Genomic DNA, 22,077 nt, shown 5'->3' with positions numbered 1-22,077 from the left:
ATCTATCTATCTATCTATCTATCTATCTATCTATCTATCTATCTATCTATCTATCTATCTATCTATCTATCAGAATCTTGCATGTCTCAGGGTACATTGCTCCTCTTTACAGCCTGGCTGGGACTTTTTTTTCCTGCCTACTAAAGTCATTCCCATTTACCATCACATCTCCTGAGTATTCATCCATTCTTTCCAAATATTTGTATGCTGTTCCAATCACATAGCACTGCTGAAGAAATAAAATCATGACACAAAACAGCTGGGAGCAAATTAAACCAAGCTCTCCCCAAAACAGCCCCCTACCTGAATAAAATAGTTTTGATACCCCTACAGAAGACCAACAATGGATGCAAGGTGTCCTAAATTATTAAAGACAGCCTAGAAGCTTCTTAATTTCTCCTCATTTTAGGCTAGAACTTTAAAACAGCCAATGCTTCAGTGACTTAGCAGGATGCGGAGGATTATTTTGAAGGTCAAAGTAATTCATATAAATAACATGTGTACTGAATATGTGGCAACGTTACTGCAAATACCTCGTTAATGCAAATGCTGTAGATGAGAAAATGCAGTTTTCATATTTTTCTGTTTCAAATATATATATTTTTTACGAAAAGATAACTTGGCATATAAGCATTCAGAAGCAGACTTGCATCTGGAAACCTTGTAATTCTCAGTGGCATGGAAAAATGGGGAAACCAAATCCTTTAGCTATAAAAGAAAATTCAGACTCTAAACTCGGGCTGAATTGCTGGGTTTCTGTTTTATGGAGAACTAGGTGTCCCTAAAGGAGCAGAGCAGAGATTGGCTGTTAGATGATGAATGCTGACCAACGAACTCTCTCTGGAAAAAGGAGAAATGATATGATCGCCCACTTGTACTCCAGACAACTACTCCTCGTGAGTGAACTGCAAGAATGGAAGTTTTTTGAAATCAGCTTCTGAGCTGGGATTGGGAGTTGAGGGATATCAACCAAACTCACAGCTGTAATATAGTCAATTTATACTACTAAAACTCATCATCATCATCATCATCATCATCATCATCATCATCATCATCATCATCATCATCATCATCATAACAACAACAACAACAACAACAACTTTTAACTGGATGAAATGATGCATCACAAGGCAATAACCTTTGAGTCAAGGTACCTCAAATGGACTAACTTACAGAAGCCATCCAAAATCTGGAACCCATAACTCCCAAAGAATGAAATTTGGGGAAATTATAGTTGCTTCAGGGTTGCTGGGTTGCTGCTGCTGCAGTCATGTGATGCTCATTTTGAATGTTCCATAGCAGTTTCCCAGTCATTCTCACAATCCCTTGCCCTCTCCCCCATTCCACTCCCATGAACTCCATTCCAATGCTACCCCTGTGCACTTTCCTGACTCTTTGTGGTACTCTCCTGCACCCTCCCTGGCCTGTGCCACCTCCCCACATGCCTTCCCTGACTTGCATTTACCTTGTGCTCCCCCAATACAGGTAGTCCTCAATTTACAACAGTTCATTTAGTGACTGTTCAAAGTTACAATGGTACTGAAAAAAGTGACTTATGACTGTTTTTCACGGTTATGAACTTTGATCACCCCTTTGGTCAAGTGATCAAAATTCAGACGCTTGGCAACTGACATGTACTTATGAGGTTGCAGTGTCCCAAGGTCATGTGATCTTTTGCAACAAAGTCAATGGGAAAACCAGATTCACTTAACAAATGGGTTACTAACTTATTAATTGCAATAATTCACTTAACAACTGTGGCAATAAAGATTGTAAAAATGGGGCAAAATTCACTTAAATGTCTCACTTAACAACAGAAATTTTGGGCTCCGTTGTGGTCATAAGTCGAGGACTACCTATACAGTATCCCTGATCCATGCCACTATCCACATAGCTTCTCTGACCCTTGAGCATCTCTAGCGCATCCCCATGCCTTCTTCCTAACCCACACCACCCTCTCTTGTGCACCTTCCCCAACCTGTACGGCAACTCTTGGGAACCCCCTGCACCTTTCCTGACCCATGCTGAGATAGCTAAATTGAGTTTGATCAGAGAAAAACAAATATCAACATTTTTTGCTAATTATGGACATATAGACAGAATTTGTTGAGGGTCCCTCTTCCTCATGAGATACATAGATTGTAGACCAGATATATAGAGTGTGGAACAGGTATCCTTGGATGTATAGCCTGCCTTGATCTGACCTGGCATTTCATAAGTCAGCTAAAGTAGTACTATTTCAACACGCTTTCAGTTCTTACTTATGTCTGGGTATACATCATAGGTAGTTTATCACAGATGGCTTTTAACGGTATTGCACATGTGAGTTATGGAGCCTTTCCTGATCACACATTTCCATCTAACAGACACCTTCATTTGATGCAGGACACTCTCTGACTTTTCTCTAATGTTTCCTGCACTCCCCCCCCCCCCGAAATGGTATTGTTTATGATGTAAAAGTCTACTTGACAATGTTGGTTTTGTTTAACATACTTCTGGATTACCCAGTAACGAGTTCACTCATGTTAATAATAAAGATAAAGTTGGAAGGGACCTTGGAGGTCATCTAGTCCAACCCCCTGCTCAGGCAGGAAACCCTATACCATTTTGGACAAATGGCTGTCCAGTCTCTTCTTAAAAACTTCCAGTGTTGGAGCATTCACAGCTTCTGGAGGCAGGTTGTTCCACTGGTTAATTGTTCTAACTGTCAGGAAGTTTCTCCTTAGTTCCAGGTTGCTTCTCTCTTTAGTTAGTTTCCACCCATTGCTTCTTGTCCTGCCTTCAGGCGCCTTGGAAAATAGCTTGACTCCCTCTTCTTTGTGGCAGCCCCTGAGATATTGGAAGACTGCTATCATGTCCCCCCTCGTCCTTCTCTTCGTTAAACTAGACATACCCGATTCCAGCAACCGTTCCCTATATGTTTTAGCCTCTAGTCCCCTAATCATCTTTGTTGCTCTTCTCTGTACTCTTTCTAGAGTCTCAACATCTTTTTTACATCGTGGTGACCAAACACTAAACACTACAACACTAAAACCTCATGTAACTCTAGGTCACCTAGTGAGAGTTTAATACCTTAACTTCTATATCAAACAATTCCATTAAGCTTTTTAGAACTGTTTGCACTTCTTCAAAAAGAAACAGCTTTGGGATTCCACCTCTCAGAACTGAGCTGATGAGATTGAAAGATGATTGGGAATTATGAGGATTGAAGTAAAAAAAAGAAATTTAATCAAATGAGGAAAATCATAGTATATGAGCAAAAAGAGGACAGTGGGAACACCAATGATACAACTGCATTAGGTTAGTTCTTACATCTTAACCATGGCATGGACAGGCTTGGATAATTGTTTTGGTGTGCTAAATCATGTAGACATGCTCGGTCAGACATGTCAAACACAAGGCTCAGGGGCCGGATGCGGCCCATGAAGTGGTTTCATGTGGCCCACAAAGCCATCCTGGAAACAGTGAGGGAATGGCCCCCGCTGCCTTTGCCCTGGCCCAGGCCGGCCGGGAGCCAATGTACAATTTTGTGGTGGCCATCTATGCTGAAACGCATTCAGTCTTAACTCCATAAGCCACCCCCTGCATGGTCTGAGAGGAACAGTGAGGTTCCTCCAGTGGACCATGCCTTGGAACTTGCCCTGGTCCCACCCCCTTCTGCCAGAGACCCTCAGATCTGCCCCATTCCTGCCCAGGCCCCCACAGGCGCCCTTGACACGAACGATGTAGAGCTGGCCACACCCACCCAGCAGGCCACACCCACTCCATCCACGCCCACCCAGTAGGCCACACCCACCCTGGCCACATCCACCCTGGCCAGACCCACCCGGCCCCCTTAGGGCAACTGCAATGCTGATGCGGCCTTCAATGAAATTGAGTTTGACACCCCTGTGCTAGGTCCTCCATATATTATTCCATCTCTATCCTATGGTCATCTGTAACAGGTTTTTTAACAGCACAATGTTTTCTGTGTGTGGGATCTAGGCTGCTTCATTAATAGCATAGTTGCCAATATGGTCAGGGATGGGATTGGTCTAGCTATGTTCAAGTCTTGAAGAAGCTCCTTATAAAATCAGGTTTAGCACTTTTTTTAAAAAAAGAGGGCTAGTGCTCTCTTTCCTCCAGCTGTTGTTGGTTCTATCAGCATTGGGTATATTACAGTTATTACTGGGTTTGCCATACTTTATATTGTTTTAACTGTTTATTTAACAGAACAGAATAATAAAGTTGAAAGGGACCTTGGAAGTCTTCTAGTCCAACCCCCTGCTTAGGCAGGAAACTCTATATACTTTCAGACAAATGGTTGTCCAATCTCTTCTTAAAAACTTCCAGTGTTGAAGCATCCACAACTTCTGGAGGCAGGTTGTTCCACTGGTTAATTGTTCTCTCTGTGAGGAAATTTCTCCTTAGTTCTTGGTTGCTTCTCTCCTTGATTAGTTTCCATCCGTTGCTTCTTGTCCTGCCTTCAGGTGCTTTGGAGAATAGCTTGACTCCCTCTTCTTTGTGGCAGCCCCTGAGATATTGGAACACTGCTATCATGTCCCCCCTCGTCCTTCTCTTCGTTAAACTAGACATACCCAATTCCAGCAACTGTTCCTTGCCTCCAGTCCTCTGAACATCTTTGTTGCTCTTTGTTTTAGAGCAGCGGTGTCAGACTCAATTTCACTGAGGGCCGCATCAGCATTGCGGTTGCCCTTGGGGGGCTGGGTGGATGTGGCCAGAATGGGTGCAGCCTACTGGGTGGGCGTGGATGGAGTGGGTGTGGCCTACTGGGTGGGCGTGGCCAGTTCTACATCATTCGTGTCAAGGGTGCCTATGGGGGGGGCTGGGCAGGAGTGGGACAGATCTGAGGGTCTCCGGCAGAAGAGGGTGGGACCGGGGCAAGTGCCAAGACATGGTCCACCGGGGCAAGTGCAAAGATGGCCACCACAAAATTGTACATTGGCTGCTGGCCGGCCTGGGCCAGGGCCAAGGCAGCAGGGACCGTTCCCTCACTGTTTCCAGGATGGCTTTGCTGGCCACATGAAACCACTTTGCGGGCTGCATCTGCCCCCCGGGCCTGTGTTTGACATGTCTGTTTTAGTGGAAGGCTTTTGCCTGCTTCATTCTGGCTCTACAGAGGTCCATGAGCTTCTTCTAGAGCAGCGGTAGTCAACCTTGGCTCTTTTATGACTCGTGGACTTCAACTCCCAGAATTCCTGAGCCAGCTGTTCTAGAGGCTGCTGGACATGAAACCAGTTTGCGACTCCATCGCAACAGGAGCTGAAGAGCAGACAGTTTTGCTATCTATTGCTTGCACCCTCCCATTTCATCTTGCAGTTGTCTTCTGCAATGCCATTTATTAATCAGATTATTTTTGGACATAAGCCAGAAGTACTTTGAGAAACTTGCTAGATCCATTCTTAGAAACCAACTGATTGGCAGGTCATAGAAGTGGAGCATCACTGCAACTGCAGCACACATTGACAGGTAGAAATCCAGCTATTTATGCACCTGGACTCAAGCAGCCCTGCCCCACTCTATGACAGGGAGAGTATATAGGTCATCTTCCACCAATAACCATTCATTTAGTGACCACTTGAACTTACAATGGCACTGAAAAAGTTTAGGTATCACCTTGCTCAGTATGTATGCTATTTATGTTACACTTTGCTTAAGCTAATAATAAAGCTTAAAATTCTTTTATTTACTGGAGTGTTCATTGTCTCTGGATCCAAAAGGACTAATTGCCTGGGCACGTGATCACTGCCCTGACACTTGGCATAACATTGAGTCACCCATTGGAGAATGATATAACCAAGTCCCTTCCTAAACTATTTATTTAAATTGCTGCATTCTTTATTCACTTCTTGGAATAAAAAAATACCCTTTTTCTTTTCCCACCATATTTGGTAGGGTAACTCAGTTGTGGTGTGGTTTGGAAATAGTTGCCAGCATCATCCACTGAGAACTGATTAGAACTCTGGCAGATGTTAAATGCTGCGTTGCTAATGTTAGGCTATGTCCAAAGGAAGGGAAATGAAACAGATGGAAGCTTTTTTCCCCCTCCCGTTGGCCAAGTACTTCTTAAATCAGATGTATTTGTGCACTTACGTGTGTAAGCCTTGGTAAAATAAACCCTCTGAAGAATGGAAAGGGCTACCCAAAAATATAGATTTACATACTGTATAAGAAAATATAATTTCTACCCCTTCTAGACTCTAATCCAAAAGATTAACTTTGCTGAAGACTATTTTAATGACTGTATAACATAATATGGAAACAGCAGCATTGCATGAATGAATTTAAGGTAGACACATCTATTTTACAGCAGCAAATTTTCAATGGCAGAAACATTGCAAAGAAACACGGGAGAAAGTAGATTTAACATCTGGCATGTTGGAATAATTAAATTTTCCCTTTAGTGACATAGATAATCCATTTTTTATGCATTACTCTATCTGGTGGGAATTATTTCTGTGTAAGAAAAACATAAAACTACAGTACATACTGCACCTGTTTACAAGCTGTAGGAACATGCACTGAGCTGGAAGACTAGAGCCAATCACAGCTTCAATATTATATTTGTCTGGTAATATCATGCTTTTTATACATACAGGTTGTAGCTTGTGGAAATTATATTAACTGGTAATAATTAGTTAGGTTCCATTAAGTTGGACTCAGTTCCTGCTGATTGTTTGGGCAAACACTCAGCTTCTTAATCTGTCTCTAGTAGTGATTTACAGCACTTCCTTGGATACTGTAATTTATCTTTGATCTCATCCATCCAGTTTCTTCATTATAGTTATCTTCTACTTCCATCAGCCTTTCAAGAATAGTTATTTCTTCTAGTCTACCATTATATAGCCCAAACTTTGTGAGTAAAAAGATAAAAGATTTCCCTGTCAGTTGTGTCCAACTCTAGGGCATGGTTCTCACCTCTGTTTCTTGGCCAAGGGGCCTGCATTATCCAAAGATCCTTTCCGTGGTCCTGAGGCCAGCATGGCTAAATGCTAAAGCACATGGAATGCTGTTACTTCCCACTGAAGTGGGACCTATTTATCTATTCATATTTGCATGCTTTCAAATTGCTAAGTAGTCCTAGTGGACAATCAGAGTCCTAGTGGACAATCATTTAAATATGAGCCAGCAGTGTACTGCAGCTGCCAAAAAAGCCAACACAGTGCTAGGCTGCATTAACAGAGGGATAGAATCAAGATCACATGAAGTATTAATACCACTCTACAATGCCTTGGTAAGGCCACACTTGGAATACTGCAACCAGTTTTGGTCACCACGATGTAAAAAAGATATTGAGACTCTAGAAAGAGTACAGAGAAGAGCAACAAAGATGATTAGGGGACTGGAGGTTAAAACATATAAGGAAAGGTTGATGGAATTGGGTATGTCTAGTTTAATGAAGAGAAGGACGAGGGGGGACATGATAGCAGTGTTCCAGTATCTCAGGGGCTGCCACAGAGAAGAGGAAGTTAAGCTATTTTCCAAAGCGCCTGAAGGCAGGACAAGAAGCAACGGATGGAAACTAATCAAGGAGAGAAGCAACCTAGAACTAAGGAGAAACTTCCTGACCGTCAGAACAATTAACCAGTGGAACAACCTGCCTCCAGAAGCGGTGAATGCGCCAACACTGGAAGTTTTAAAGAAGAAACTGGACAGCCATTTGTCCGAAATGGTATAGGGTTACCTGCCTGAGCAGGGGGTTGGACTTGATGACCTCCAAGGTCCCTTCCAACTTTATTGTTATTATTATTAAGTAGGCAAGGGCTGAGGTAGGAACGGGAGCTCACCCTGTTGCCTGGAGCTTGGGTCTCAAACCTGGCCTGTCAGCTCTCCAGCTGAAAGCTCAGAGTATCCACTTACAAATCATAGCCTTGGGAACAGCCAGCTTTTATTTAATCCAGGGTTGATTGGTTGGTTCTTCTTGTGATCCATAATATTTTTTTATTAAATGTTTATTGAGTAAACATTTAAAAACAGGTTGAACACAGTGTGGCTTTTCTGGCTGTTATTTTGCCATACATACTATACCATATACCATATATCTCCCTATTCATTGATCTTTTATACCATTTACATATTGCATTTTATACTATTTACATATTTATATACTTACATGCATATTTACGTCTACTTACAACATAACTTCTATTTCCATTCTTATTTCATATTCTTTCTGATCTCTATCTTATGCTCACTTTGAGGTTGAAAATCTACACTTTCTCTCTTTTAGACGAGCTTTCTTTGTTCTGACTTTTTCTCCTCGAGTCTAACCAATAGTATATCTTATCCCAAACTTCGTAATACTCTGTTTCATCCTTGTCTTTAATTTCTAATGTTAGTCTATCCATCTCTGCACATATCAAAAAAAATTTAATTAGTTCACTCTCCACCAGGGAATTTCCATTTTTCCAGTTCTGGGCATAGACCACCTTGCTACTGTTATAATATGCAACACTAGATATGTCTCTCGTTTGTTAAACTTCCCATCTATCATTCCCAGTAAAAACAGTTCTGCTCTGGGATCTATCTTCAGTCCCAACATTTCCTCCAACCAAGTCTTTGTTTGCCAAAAAATCCATGACTTTTTGGTACCATCTTCAAACCTATAATTTGAAGGTAGCTCTTGCTATATGTCCAAGTCCAGTGTTCACAGTTGTGATTACTATGAGAATGATCATTGGGTTAACTATCCAGATCTTTGTTGTCATGTTCTTGTCTATGTTTTCCTACTGTTTTCATCCCCAGGATTGGTATCCTCTTTGTTTCTCCAGCACATTTTCTGCTTTTTCTCTATTCTTAAATTCTAGAAGAAGAAAAAAATCTGTCATGTTAATGATTTAGATCAGGGGCGTCAAACTTGCAATGTCACGTGACGTGTTGCGAAGTATCGTGACTTTTTTCCCATTGCCGGCAATGGGGTGGGCGCGGTTTCGGTATGATGCATCTGGCCCGTGGGCCAGCAGTTTAACACCCCTGATTTAAATGGATAGAAGGGGAACTTATCAAAGTTGCAGATCCCACCAAACTGGAGGAAATAGCCAACATTCCAGAAGATAGACTCAAGATCCAGAAGGATCTCGACAGACTTGAACATTGCAGTCTTAGCCTGCATCAAGAGAGGCATAGTATCAAGGTTATGTGAAATGTTAGTACCACTTTATAATATCTTGGTAAGACCACCCTTGAAATACCGAATAACAGAATAGAATAACAGAGTTGGAAGGGACCTTGGTGGTGTTCTAATCCAACCCCCTGCTCAGGCAGGAAAACCTATGCCATTTCAGACAAATGATTGTCAAATATCTTCTTAAACAGTTCCAGTATTGGAGCATTCACAACCTCTGGAGGCAAGTTGTTCTCCTGATTAATTGTTCTCATTGTCAGGAAATTTCTTAGTTCTAGTTCTAGATTGCTTCTCTCCTTGATTAGTTTCCATCCATTGCTTCTTGTCCTGCTTTTAGGTGCTTTGGAGAATAGCTTGACTCCCTTCTTCTTTGTGGCAGCCCCTCAAATATTGGAACACTGCTATCATGTCACCCCTAGTTGTTCTTTTCATTTCATTTATTTATTTATTTATTTATTTATTTATTTATTTATTTATTTATTTATTTATTTATTTATTTATTTATTTATTTAAATTTATATCCCGCCCTTCTCCTTGCGGACTCAGGGCGGCTGACAATCAGATAAAAATACAAAAATAACACTACAAATTTAAAAATTAGTTAAAAACTAGACATACCCATTTCCTGCAGTTGTTCTTTATGTTTTAGCCTCCAGTTCCTTAATCATCTTTGTTGCTCTTCTCTGTACTTTTTCTAGAGTCTCAACATCTTTTTTATATTGGGGTGATCAAAACTGGATGCTGTATTCAAAGTGTGGTCTTATCAAGGCATTATAAAGTGATATTAAAAATTGCATTACTGAATCCAGTTTTGGTTGCCTGTATGATGAACAGTTGAAGAACTAGGTATGTCTAATCGAATGAAGAGAAAGGACTAAGGGTGATGTGATCGCAATCTTCCAATATTTGAGGAGTTGTCACAGAGATGAGGGGGAATTGGCTGATTCTTTAAAGCATCTGAGGACAGGACAAGAAATAACAGATGGAAGCTTATGAAAGAGAGAGCCAACCTAGAATTAAGGATAAATTTTCTGTGAAATTTCAAGTGAAATCACTGGATCAAGTGAAATCACTGGAATCAAGTGAATCAAGTGAAATCACTGGAAATCAAGTGAAATCACTGGAAATGTTTCCGGGACATCTTGCACTCTTCTGCACTTAAGGTTCTTGGACCTTCATATAGGAAGCAGCCAGACTGGTTTGACGAAAACGATGAAGAGATTAAGGCCTTGCTTGCTGAAAAACACCACCTCTACCGTGCTCATCAGAATGACCCGTCTTCAACTGCAAAGAAAACTGCTTTTACTAACACTCGCAGGATTGTACAGAGCAAGCTCCGCAAGATGCAGGACTCCTGGTTGAGTGCCAAAGCAGATGAAATCCAGAAGTTTGCTGATAGAAACGATGCAGCTGGACTCTTGAATTTCTCAAAATGTAGCATATATTTTTTTAAAAAAATGTCTGTATATACAGGACTTCCAGCAGCATTTCATTTATTTTGAAACTCTCTAGCTGTAGATAAAATCTCTGAATTTATGTTTCCAAATATCTTTTCAGCTATGAGTTTTAAATCATCTGGTGCTTGCTGGTTCATTTAAATAACAAGGGATCAAAGGTTGGTGGGAAATGGCCAAGGGCCTTGCTGGCTGAAGACATTTTTTCTGCTTGCAAGAAGTTGTGTTTCTCTTCCCAGTTCAGATATATAGTATTATTAAATTTACAGAGGATTGGGTTTCAAAGATTGTTTTATTTCAAGCGGATGCATACATAGGACACAAAAGTGCATTGTATTACTTGCCTCTTGCTTCAGTGATATGCATGTATGCAAGTATAAATCAGCAATTCTAAACTGGATTGTTTTTTAAAGAGCCTCCAGATCCCAAAAACTTAGGATTTTGTGAAATATTGATTCAAAAGGATTGGGCATTCAGTCTGCTTATGTATCACCTGCTTTTGCTGATGTTGCAGATTTTGGGGAAAAGGTGTGGCAGAATTGCAGGTAAGGAAAATACTGCATCATGGAAGCTATAGGAAAAGTGAGATGTCATCATCATCGTCGTCATCATCACCATTGGTTTGTCTAGTGGTTAAGATGCTGGCTTGGAAACTAGGAGACTGTGAGTTCTAGTACATGAAAGCCAGCTGGGTGACTTTGGGTCAATCACCAGAAGACTGTGGCCTTGAACTCCTGTAAGAAAAGTGAGACACTGTCGCCATCATCATCATCATCATCACCATCATCACCACCATCTTCATCAGTTTGGTCTAATGGTTAAGGTGCTGGCCTAGAAACCAGGAGACTGTAAGTTCTAGACCCACCTTAGGCAAGAAAGTTAGCTGGGTAATTTTGGGCCAATCACCAGGAGACTGTGATTTCTAATTCTGCCTTAGGCATGAAAGCCTATATATATTTACTTGATCCTTTTTCTCACCTTCTGATAATCAGAATTTGCAATTGAAAACATTATATACTTAGCCTGACTCAATTCTTCCTTTCATGTTCTAGGAATTTTGAGGTTGGGTTATCTTTCAACGAATTTCCCATAAGTTAGGAAACAAAGCCTCTTTGAAGAAAAGAAAGAAGCTTTTGGGAAACCAAAGAACAATTTTCTTTTTCTCCTTCCCACTCCCAAGAATAAAATGAAAAGTAGAAAGTTGTGGGGGGGGGGAGGATATCTTAATTCCACCTCTCTGCTTCTACTCCAGATGGCATCCCTCGTCTAGACAAAACCATCTTCCGAACCAGCGGGAAAGTCAATTTGTGTTTGGTGATGGAGTTGCTGAGCAAGATTGTTTTGCAACTGTGAGTGTAATGGCCCAAAAGCACATAATTATTTTCTTTCCTGAGTCTCCTCTGCCGATGTAAAGGAGCTGACAGCATCCCGCAGCAGTAAACCTCTCTGTATCTATAAAATTGAAGTGAAGATGAAATACAGCTTTCATAAGACCTAAACCGGAGCCCCATGAGCATTTAAGGCAGATGGAAAATATGTCATACATTTCATATATTTTTGAGATGCAGGAAAACGTGAGTCGTTTAACCAAGTTTTGAGTAATTTGCCTTTCGCAAACAGGATTTGCATTGGCATTTAATCTTAAATAATGTATCCTTATGATTTTTACTTCCATCATCCTGAAGAAAAATTAAGAGTTTACGGTTCTTTGTAAGAATAAATATCATTTTACTTTTAACTGCTGATCAAATTAGAAGATTGCTGAAAAGTGCCACCGGTGGTATTAAGACATGTGTGAAGGGAAGTGAAATGGTGAAAAAAAAACTAGTGCAACAAAGTCCCTGGGATAACACTGACCACATCATTAGGGAGTAGTAATTCCATTCTATTCATCCAGCCCATAAAAACTAAAAAAAAATCAAAATGAAGATAACCATTAAAAACACATTCCTATAAAATCAGAATAGAGCTGGAAGGGAGTTTGAAGGTCTTCAGCTCCCTGCTCAAGCAGGAGTCCTTATATTATTTCAGAGAAGAGGCTGTCCAGTCTCTACTTAAAAACCTCCAGTGATGGAGTGCCCATGATTTCTGAAGGCAGGCTGTTCCACTGGTTAATTGTCTTCATTGTCAGGAAGTTTCTCCTTAATTCCAGGTTGCTTCTCTCCTTGATTAGTTTCCATCCGTTGCTTCTTGTCTTGCCTTCTGGTGCTTTGGAAAACAAACTGACCCCCTTCTGTTTATGGCAACTTCTAAATCCTGGAATACTGCCATCATGTCACCCCTCGTCCTTCTTTTCTCTAGACTAACCATAACCAGTTCCTACAACTGTTCTTCATATCTTTTAGTCTCCAGGCCCTTAATCATCTTAGTTGCTCTTCTTTGCACTTTTTCCAAAGTCTCAACATCTTTTTTGTAATATGATGAGCAAAACTGGATGTAATATTCCAGGTGTGGTCTTACTAAAGATTTATAAAGTGGCACTTTCAAACTGTTCTCTTCCATACTTTATAAAAGGAAGAATCTTTGTGAGGCATTGTGAGGTTGTTAAATTAAATACATGTAGTCCTGTATTTACAACCATTCATTTAGCGATTGTGCAAAGTCACAACAGCTCTGAAAAAAGTGCTTTGTCACTGGTTTTCACACTTACAACGGTTGTATCCTCATGGTCACATGATAAAAATTTGGACACTTGGCAACTGGCAGGTATTTATGACAGTTGCAGAGTTCCAGGGTCACATGATCCTCTTTTGTGACCTTCTGACAAGCAAAGTCAATGGGGAAGCCGGTTTCACTTAAGAACCATGTTACTAGCTTAACAATTGCAGTGATTCACTTAACCACTTTGGCAAGGAAGGCTGGGCGAGAACTCCCATAACAACTATCTTGATTAGCAGTGGAAACTTTTGGCTCAATTGAGGTTGTAAGTTGAGGACTACCAGTAATATAACATTCCAGTTACAACAAGGATCTACTCCCAGGGCTGAAGGCAAATGCAGGGGCAAAGTGGCATGACGGAAGAATTACACTTCTTGCTGCGAATTTTCAGGCAGCTGAAGGTATGTTGCGACTTGTTCTCTGTTAGTTCAGAACACAGATCATTTATTTATTTAGTTTGGTGTAGTAGTTAAGGCATCAGGAGGCCATGAGTACTACTCCCATCCTGGACACAAAGCCAGCTGGGTCACCTTGGGCCAGTCACTTTCTCTTAGCCAAAGGAAGGAAGCAATGGCAACCACTTCTGAAAGACTTTGCCAAGGAAACCACAAGGACATCTCCAGTTAGTTGACAGGAGTGAAGACTGACTCAAAGGCACCCATGGGCACATCTGTGCATGCACGCACATACACTCCTATACAACCCGAGACCAATATTCTTCTAGAAGGTTTCAAGAAGCATGCTTGAATATAGCAATAAAATAAAGATTACACAGTTTTAAAAGCCCTCCCTAAAAATCTGTGGAAATCTTCCCACTCTTACCCATAATATGGCTCTTTTGAGTGCATCAATGCTACATTTCAGTTCTTGGCAATTGACTCGCCTTTGCAACCAATTGCAGAATCTTGCTGTCACGTGATCTCAATTTGTGATTTTTTTTTTTTAATGAAGGCGAATATTTGGTCTCAGGATAACGTTGCAGGATCCAATCTGGGTCAGTCTCCAGGACCACAGGTTTGGTCTTCCAAGCTTTCATACTCGTGTTGGAGCCCATCCTCAGGGAACTTGTCTGTGTGCTTTGGGCTGTTCTGTGTGTGGAATTTATATGATGGCAGTTGTGTGCAACTCTGTAAATGTAGATTGGGTATTGATGGCTGGCTATTTAATAGTTGGTTGTTGTTTCCTTGTGCTGCCAAGCCATTGCCTTCTAAGTACTTGATAAACTGAGGCTAAATCAGCACTCCTGTTAATTGATGAGAGGCCTGTTTCCTAGGCTTCAATCATCTTCCTGGCTATTTTTGTACCGGCTCGTCCAACAATCTTAGTAGCTGCAAACTTGAATGTATGTCCTTGTTTATTGCAATGTGTTTGGATCTCCTCGTCTGACCATCTTCCCAATTTTTTTTCCCCACAGAAAACAACCTCCCCCATTGGAAATGTTGGATTCACTTAACAACCACATGATACAATTTACTATCATGGTGACTGCCTTAGTAGCCATCATGAAAATAGTCAATTTTATGACTATTTTCATGATGGTCACTTGGCGACCTGTTTAATGACTGCAAAGACTTACAACCAAAATTGTAGGCTCAATGGTGGTCATAAGTTGAGGACTACCCATTCTGTCATTTGAAGCACCCCAGCAATATTCCCAAGACAAATATAGAAGCAATGTTTCACATGTTAGTATTATCTACAGGAAAGGCTTGTAGAGAGAACAAATGTATTTGCTTTAAGCACCCTGGAAATGATGGAGATTCCATAATGCAATTTATTTGTAGAGGCTTAAAGTATCAAAGAGGGAAATTTTCCAGCAGCCTTAGCTTCTATTTGCCTTGGATAGTTGGCCTTATTCCACCCCACCCGCCAGGGGTTTTAAAGCAATTCTTGCTTCCTGGTTCCAATCTATGTCTCTTCAAGGATTACATCTCCCTTTGAAATCATCAAGGTTTTCTACTTTGAAAATAAGCTTCCTAGAAGAGGCAAATCTCCCTCTGATTAAAATTTCATGCTGTCTTTCAGTTCTCAGACCCTACTGGGATTTAAGGGTGATTTTCGGCAGATGATGACCTGGTGGATTCAACACTGCACATTTATTTTCTGCCGAAATACCCTTAGGAACAACTCTGTCTGCTTTTCTCCCTCCCCTTTCCAGAATAAATTTATTCTACAAATTTACCATGCAGGCACAGATGAAGAAAACAAAAATCAAAGCATCTTTATATTTTGCCAGAAATCTCATTTGGGCCCATCATACATATTAATGTTATAACATCTCCCATTTGCTTGGAGAACAATGCAGATTTTTGTTATTGAACTTGAACTTTTACAGCAGGTATGGGTGACATATGGCCAATTTTAAGGGAAAATGCCTCACAGCAACTGGCAACAGTCGGTGATCTCATGGGTTGGATTCAGCTCTATTTACGAATTTCAAAGCTTCAGCAACTGTTTGGTCCATCTTTCTGCAAAGGTTTCCAACACATGGTATGTTTTGGCCACCCAAACAATGGCATCCTAAAGTTTATAAGCTACCAGAGAAACTTTGATACATTGGGTCATCCTTTTGAGAAAGGCAGTGACCAGAATGAACTTTCATGAATTATAGTGCTATTGGTTTGGTTGGAAATTAACCTTGATTCAAAAATGGTTGCAGTATAATGCACCAGGAGTGGAAGTAACTCCTGATCTCCTGCTGGTTTCCTATTGACCTTGATTGTGAGAAGCTGCCAGGGAGCATCCAAAATCACCATCACTTGACTAGAACTTTGCAAATAAAACTGGTGTGAACATTGTGGAAATTTCAATTCCACAGAATAATGAATCCTGGATTATTTTTTGCACATTCTTTAAGTTAGTGGATTCGAGCTGCCTTGAGTCAAAAATTGTTGTGGTATAATGCACCATTTGAGCTAATTAGAGCGGACAAATAGACAGAAGAGGTTTAGTACTATATAGATAAACATGCTGTCCAAGATGTTGCTCAAACGTATGAGTTATTTCATGCATTTCGGCTGTGAGTACTACTTATGTTTTTTTCCTTCTGCTCAGTTATGTCTGATTCTTGGAAACCATCAAGGTTGAAAAACGCTGCACCACCCTGTAGTTTTATTCACATTTATCTGATCACCCCAATGCACCATGAGAGAAACTTACTAGGCAGGGATATTTACAAATGTCAAATGAAATTCAGTGGATATACTCCAGCAGATGTGCTTAAGGTTATAGCTTTAATTCTGTTTTATTAAACAGATTTTTTTAGTTTAAAACACATGTTCATCCTGACAAGAACAGAAAACAAGATATAATTAAAGAAGCATTTTCTCTGTACTTGTACATTTTGTTTCATTCTATTCCTCTTCTTAATCCCTTACTGACCTCATGGAACATTTGGGTGCTTCCCTGTGTATCCACCTGTTTCAGTTATTCTTAGAAATAAACACATAAATTCTGCTACTGCATGTGGGCATTCAAGCACTGATACATCTTCCATTACAGACTTTAGCAGAAAAGTATGCTTGGATGCAGCTGACTATGTTAAGAAGACAGAAACTCAGCTACTGTAAACTAAAAAGAGATGAATCCATAGGGGGCAAAACCCAATAACACAAAAAGCTAGAATTAGTTCTAATTTACATTTATATACTATCTTTGTGACTTTTGTAATTCATGCAGAATTACATGTGTGATTTGTTCATCCATCCATCCAACCATCAATCCATCCATCCACCCACCCACTTGCTCACCCACCCATTCAATTTATGTGGCTGTTCATCTCTGAATGATAGGTAACAAACCATAAAACAGCTGACATGTAAAACAATTATTATTAAAAATATTTTTAAAAATCACAAAGACTAAGAGATGTTCACAGAAATAGACCCACCTCAGTAACATTAGCAATAGCATTTAGATTTATATACTACTTCATAGTGCTTTACAGCTCTCTCTAAGCAGTTTATCGTCAGCATGTTGCTCCCAACAATCTGGGTCCTCATTTTACCAATCTTAGAAGGCTGGAAGGCTGGGTCAACCTTGAGCTGGTGAGGATCGAACTTGTGGCAATGAGCTGAATTAGCCTGCAATACTGCAGTCTAACCACCGAGCTACTCTGGTTCCTTGCTGGTTGCCTGGGGCCCCAAGCCTGATGTCATAACCTGATTTTAAGGGACTTCTGGAAAATCAACACAGATTGAGCCAGCCTCACTTCTGGGTGGGGGGCACGGGGGATAATCCATAAGGCAATTTCCTTCCTGGGATCTACCAAGTGTAGCTCCCTATCAGATAGGACCTGTAGATGCCTCTTCAGCTGATCTGAAAGGGACAGGCAGATATAATCAAGAGGTGGTCTCTTAAATAACTGGACTAGGAAGAACTCACGGAACAGAGGTATAGTGTGTGATATTCTAAAGCAGAGGTCCCTAACCTTTTGGGCACCAGGGACTGGTTCCGTGGAGAGAGGTTTTTTTCATGGGCTGGAGGGTGCATGGTTTTGTGTGCTGCCTGCATCCCATGGATGGGGCTTTGCTTGTTTGTGTGGACCGGTTGCTTGCATGCTGCGACCCGGTACCGGTCCACGGACCGGAGGTTGGGGACCCCTATTCTAGAGGCATGCATAACTGCCTACACCATAACATTCCACACTAGCTAAAGATTCTAGATACTCTTCAAGGTCAGCCTTATGTAAAGCAAGTGTCAGTAGTCAATCAGGAGATGACTAGGGCATGAGTAACCCCATGAGCAGAGACTCTGGATCTAGAAATGGGCACAACTGGCATGACATAAAGCTGTGCAAAGGCCCTTCTAGCCACGACTGCCACCTGCTTTTGGAACAGGTGTCATGACTCCAGAAGAATGCCAAGATTGCATACTAGGTCTGTTTGGGATAGTGCAACCTCATCCAACACCAAAGATGGCATAGTTCTAGAACCAGCAGGTCCCCAAATCCAACATCACTCAGTCTTGCCCAGGGTTCAGTTGAAACCTGTAGTTCCTAATGCAGACACTCACAACCTTATGGCCTTGGGCTTAAGATGTCCATAGCATCATTTAATTTGCCAGGGGTAGAGATGTATATTGGGCCCAGGGGCCTCATGTAAATGTTGAATAGGAGAAAGCACCGAACCCTGTGGCACCCCCACAGTAGGGGTTGAGGGTGGGATCTTTCCTCCCCCAATAAACACTGACTGAAAGCAATCCCAGAGAAAAGAAGTCACCCAGCACAACATAATGCTGCTCACTTCTAATCGCCTGAGCTGATCCAGAAGGATACCATGGCTGATGGTGTTGAAAACCACAAAGTGATCAAGTAAGCAACCATCTTGCTGTAACCATCATAATTACATGCAGATGGCCAAGTGCCCAAGTTTTGAGCATGTGACTGTGGAGAATGCTGCAATGGTCATAAGTATGAGGACTGGTTATAAATCCCTTTTTTCAGTACTCTTGCAACCTTACTGGTTATAAGTCAAGGATTGCTTGTAAAGACACAGTTGGCATTTTCAGTTTCTTTTTCCTTTTCCATTTTCAGTCCATCCTATTTCTATTTTGTGGGTTGCGTGTGCATCATTGTGCTAAAATGATGTCCTTAGATGCATCATTCTCCAAATCGGTGTCATTTAATCGCAATTTCACAAGATATATATACAGGGCTTATTTCATCTATGTATATTTCACCGAATATAATGCATTTTGGGATATTACTTTGTGTCTTATATGCAATTTACTGCAACTTTTCTTTAATGTCTTTTAAAAAAATTTGTTTTGAAAAATTCAGAGACTTGAGAATTTGGGGAATAAATGAATTTCAGGGGAAGATGGATGAAAAAAATGAAGTTAGAAACTACATATTTGTATACTGATTTCTACCATCCCATACTGAATACTGCTTAGTGGACTGGCCTGTGGATGTATGTATGTTGTTGTTGTTAGCTGTGAAGTCATGTCCGACCCATTGCGACCCCATGGACAAAGTTCCTCCAGGCCTTCCTGTCCTCTACCATCTTCTGGAGTCCATTTAAGCTCATGGCTACTGTTTCAGTGACTCCATCCAGCCACCTCATTCTCTGTCGTCCCCTTCTTCTATTGTATACATCCATTCAACCCCTTTAACATTAGGAAGATCCTGAGAAACGGAAATAGGTCCTCCTGTTTGAACTTAATCCTTTAAGGATTATAAACTTGAGTCCCGTAAATCCAAAAATTCTAGAGAATTCCTGGAAGCCTGGCACTTGGACAAATCGCATCAGTAGGCACATAGAGATAAACAACATTTGCAAGATAATGATAATGATAATGATGATAAAGTTGGAAGGGACCTTGGAGGTTATCTAGTCCAACCCCCTGCTCAGGCAGGAAACCCTATACCATTTCAGACAAATGGCTGTCCAGTCTCTTCTTAAAAATTTCCAGTGTTGGCGCATTCACCACTTCTGGAGGCAGGTTGTTCCACTGGTTAATTGTTCTAACTGTCAGGAAGTTTCTCCTTAGTTCTAGGTTGCTTCTCTCTTTGGTTACCTTCCACCCGTTGCTCCTTGTTCTGCCTTCAGGCGCTTTGGAAAATAGCTTGACTCCCTCTTCTTTGTGGCAGCCCCTGAGATATTGGAACACTGCTATCATGTCCCATCTCGTCCTTCTCTTCATTAAACTAGACATACACAATTCCAGCAACCGTTCCTCATATGTTTTAGCCTCCAGTCCCCTAATCGTCTTCAAACTTAGGCCTTTTATGACTTGTGGACGTCAACTCCCAGAATTCCTCAGCCAGGCACGTCTGGCTGAGGAATTCTGGGAGTTGACATCCACAAGTCATAAAAGGCCCAGTTTGAAGACCCCTGCACTAGGCCAACAACCAAGCAGTGAACAACACCCCAATCAAGGAACTACTAACTCAGACAAGCAAACAGTGAAACATAGCCTCATCCAGGAACCATCAAGAACACTCCCATCAACACTGACCACTTGTAGATTAAAAAAAGCCACAACCCCTCCCCTTCTAACACTGATGATTTTACCTAGTTGCGTAATGAAAAGGCTGCAAGAAAACGATCAAGCTCAGAGAGCATCAAGGACCCCTCAGTTCAACCTGAGCTGCAAATATTCTCTGCTATTGATTATGCTCAGTACCTCACAGCTTAGCCCAGGGGTAGGCAACCTTGGCTCTTTATTATTATTATTATTATTATTATTATTATTATTATTATTATTATTATTATTATTATTATTATTATTATTATTATTATTATTATTATTATTATTATTTATTGAATTTATATACCACCCTATCTCCCTTACGGGACTGAGGGCGGTGAACAGGCGATAATAAAAACCACGATAAATATACGCAAGTTTCTGTTCTAAATTCAAATTAAATAACAGGCCTGCTCTAAAATACCCCATACAAAACCCCCACTAAAACATAATCAAACTACACCAGGCCGGCCGCACGGAATAGATGGGCCTTCAGGGCTCGGCGAAAAAGGCACAGGTCCGCAACTGTACGTAGGTCGGGGGGTAGGTCATTCCAGAGGGCAGGAGCTGCCACACTCTTCCGAGAGGGGGACCCCCAGCGGTCGACCGTAACTGACCGGCTGCCGTGGGATTCCTCCGGGAGAGACACCCTCGCCTGACCAGCTTCCCTCCACAAACCATCCTCCGCCAGAACGTTTATGGATCCAGGTAACGGTACCTCGCGAAATTTCCAACAATGATTGTGGAACTTCGCGTGCCGGAAGGCCACAGGCAACCAGTGCAGCTCGCGCAAGAGAGGTGTTACATGGAAGTATCTAGAGGCCCCCAGGATCCCCCGCGCGGCTGCATTCTGAACTAGCTGGAGCCTCCAGGTGCACCGCAAGGGGAGCCCCATGTAGAGAGCGTTGCAATAGTCCAGGCGGGAAACAACGAGGGCTTGAGTGACCGTGCGTAGAGCATCACGATCCAGAAAGGGGCGCAACTGGTGTATCAGGCGAACCTGATGAAAAGCCCCCCTGGCCACGGCTGTCATATGGTCATCTAAAGACAGCCGAGTATCCAGGAGGATGCCCAGGTTGCGGGCCCTCTCCGCGGGGGCTAATGACTCGCCCCCGATAGGTTGTTGAGAGTGTGGTGGCACGACAGCTCCCTCAGCACCTGGAAGAAACTGTCTATCTAGACTCGCACCAGTCCGGCTTCCGGCCTGGGCACAGCACGGAAACGGCATTGGTCGCGTTGGTTGATGATCTCTGGAGGGCTCGGGATAGAGGCTGCTCCTCTATCCTGGTCCTGTTAGATCTCTCAGCGGCTTTCGATACCATCGATCATGGTATCTTGTTGCACTGGTTAGAGGGGTTGGGTTTGGGGGGCACCGTCTTACGGTGGTTCTCCTCCTACCTCTCGGACCGGTCGCAATTTGTGTTGGCAGGGGGGCAGAGGTCGACCTCGAGGTGCCTCACTTGTGGGGTACCGCAGGGGTCAGTCCTCTCGCCTCTCCTGTTCAACATCTATATGAAGCCACTGGGTGAGATCATCCGTGGTTTCGGGGTGGAGTTTCATCAATACGCAGATGACACCCAGTTGTATATCTCCACCCCGGACCACCCCAACGATGCCGCGGAAGTGATATCCCGGTGCCTGGAGGCCGTGCGAGTCTGGATGGGGAGGAACAGGCTTCGACTCAATCCGTCCAAGACCGAGTGGCTGTGGTTTCCGGCGTCATGACATAGCCTGAGTAGGCAACCTTGGCTCTTTTATGACTCATGGACTTCAACTCCCACAATTCCTGAGCCAGCCATGCTGAGGGGAAAGGGAGAGGTTTCCATGCTGAGCCATGCTGGCTCAGGAATTCTGGGAGTTGAGGTCCAT

This window comes from Protobothrops mucrosquamatus, unplaced genomic scaffold, assembly GCF_001527695.2.
Source record: "Protobothrops mucrosquamatus isolate PMUCROS unplaced genomic scaffold, P.Mucros_1.0 scaffold5, whole genome shotgun sequence".
Taxonomy (NCBI): Eukaryota; Metazoa; Chordata; class Lepidosauria; order Squamata; family Viperidae; genus Protobothrops; species Protobothrops mucrosquamatus.
The sequence above is the reverse complement of the archived record's forward strand: the minus strand, read 5'-3'. Positions refer to the sequence as shown.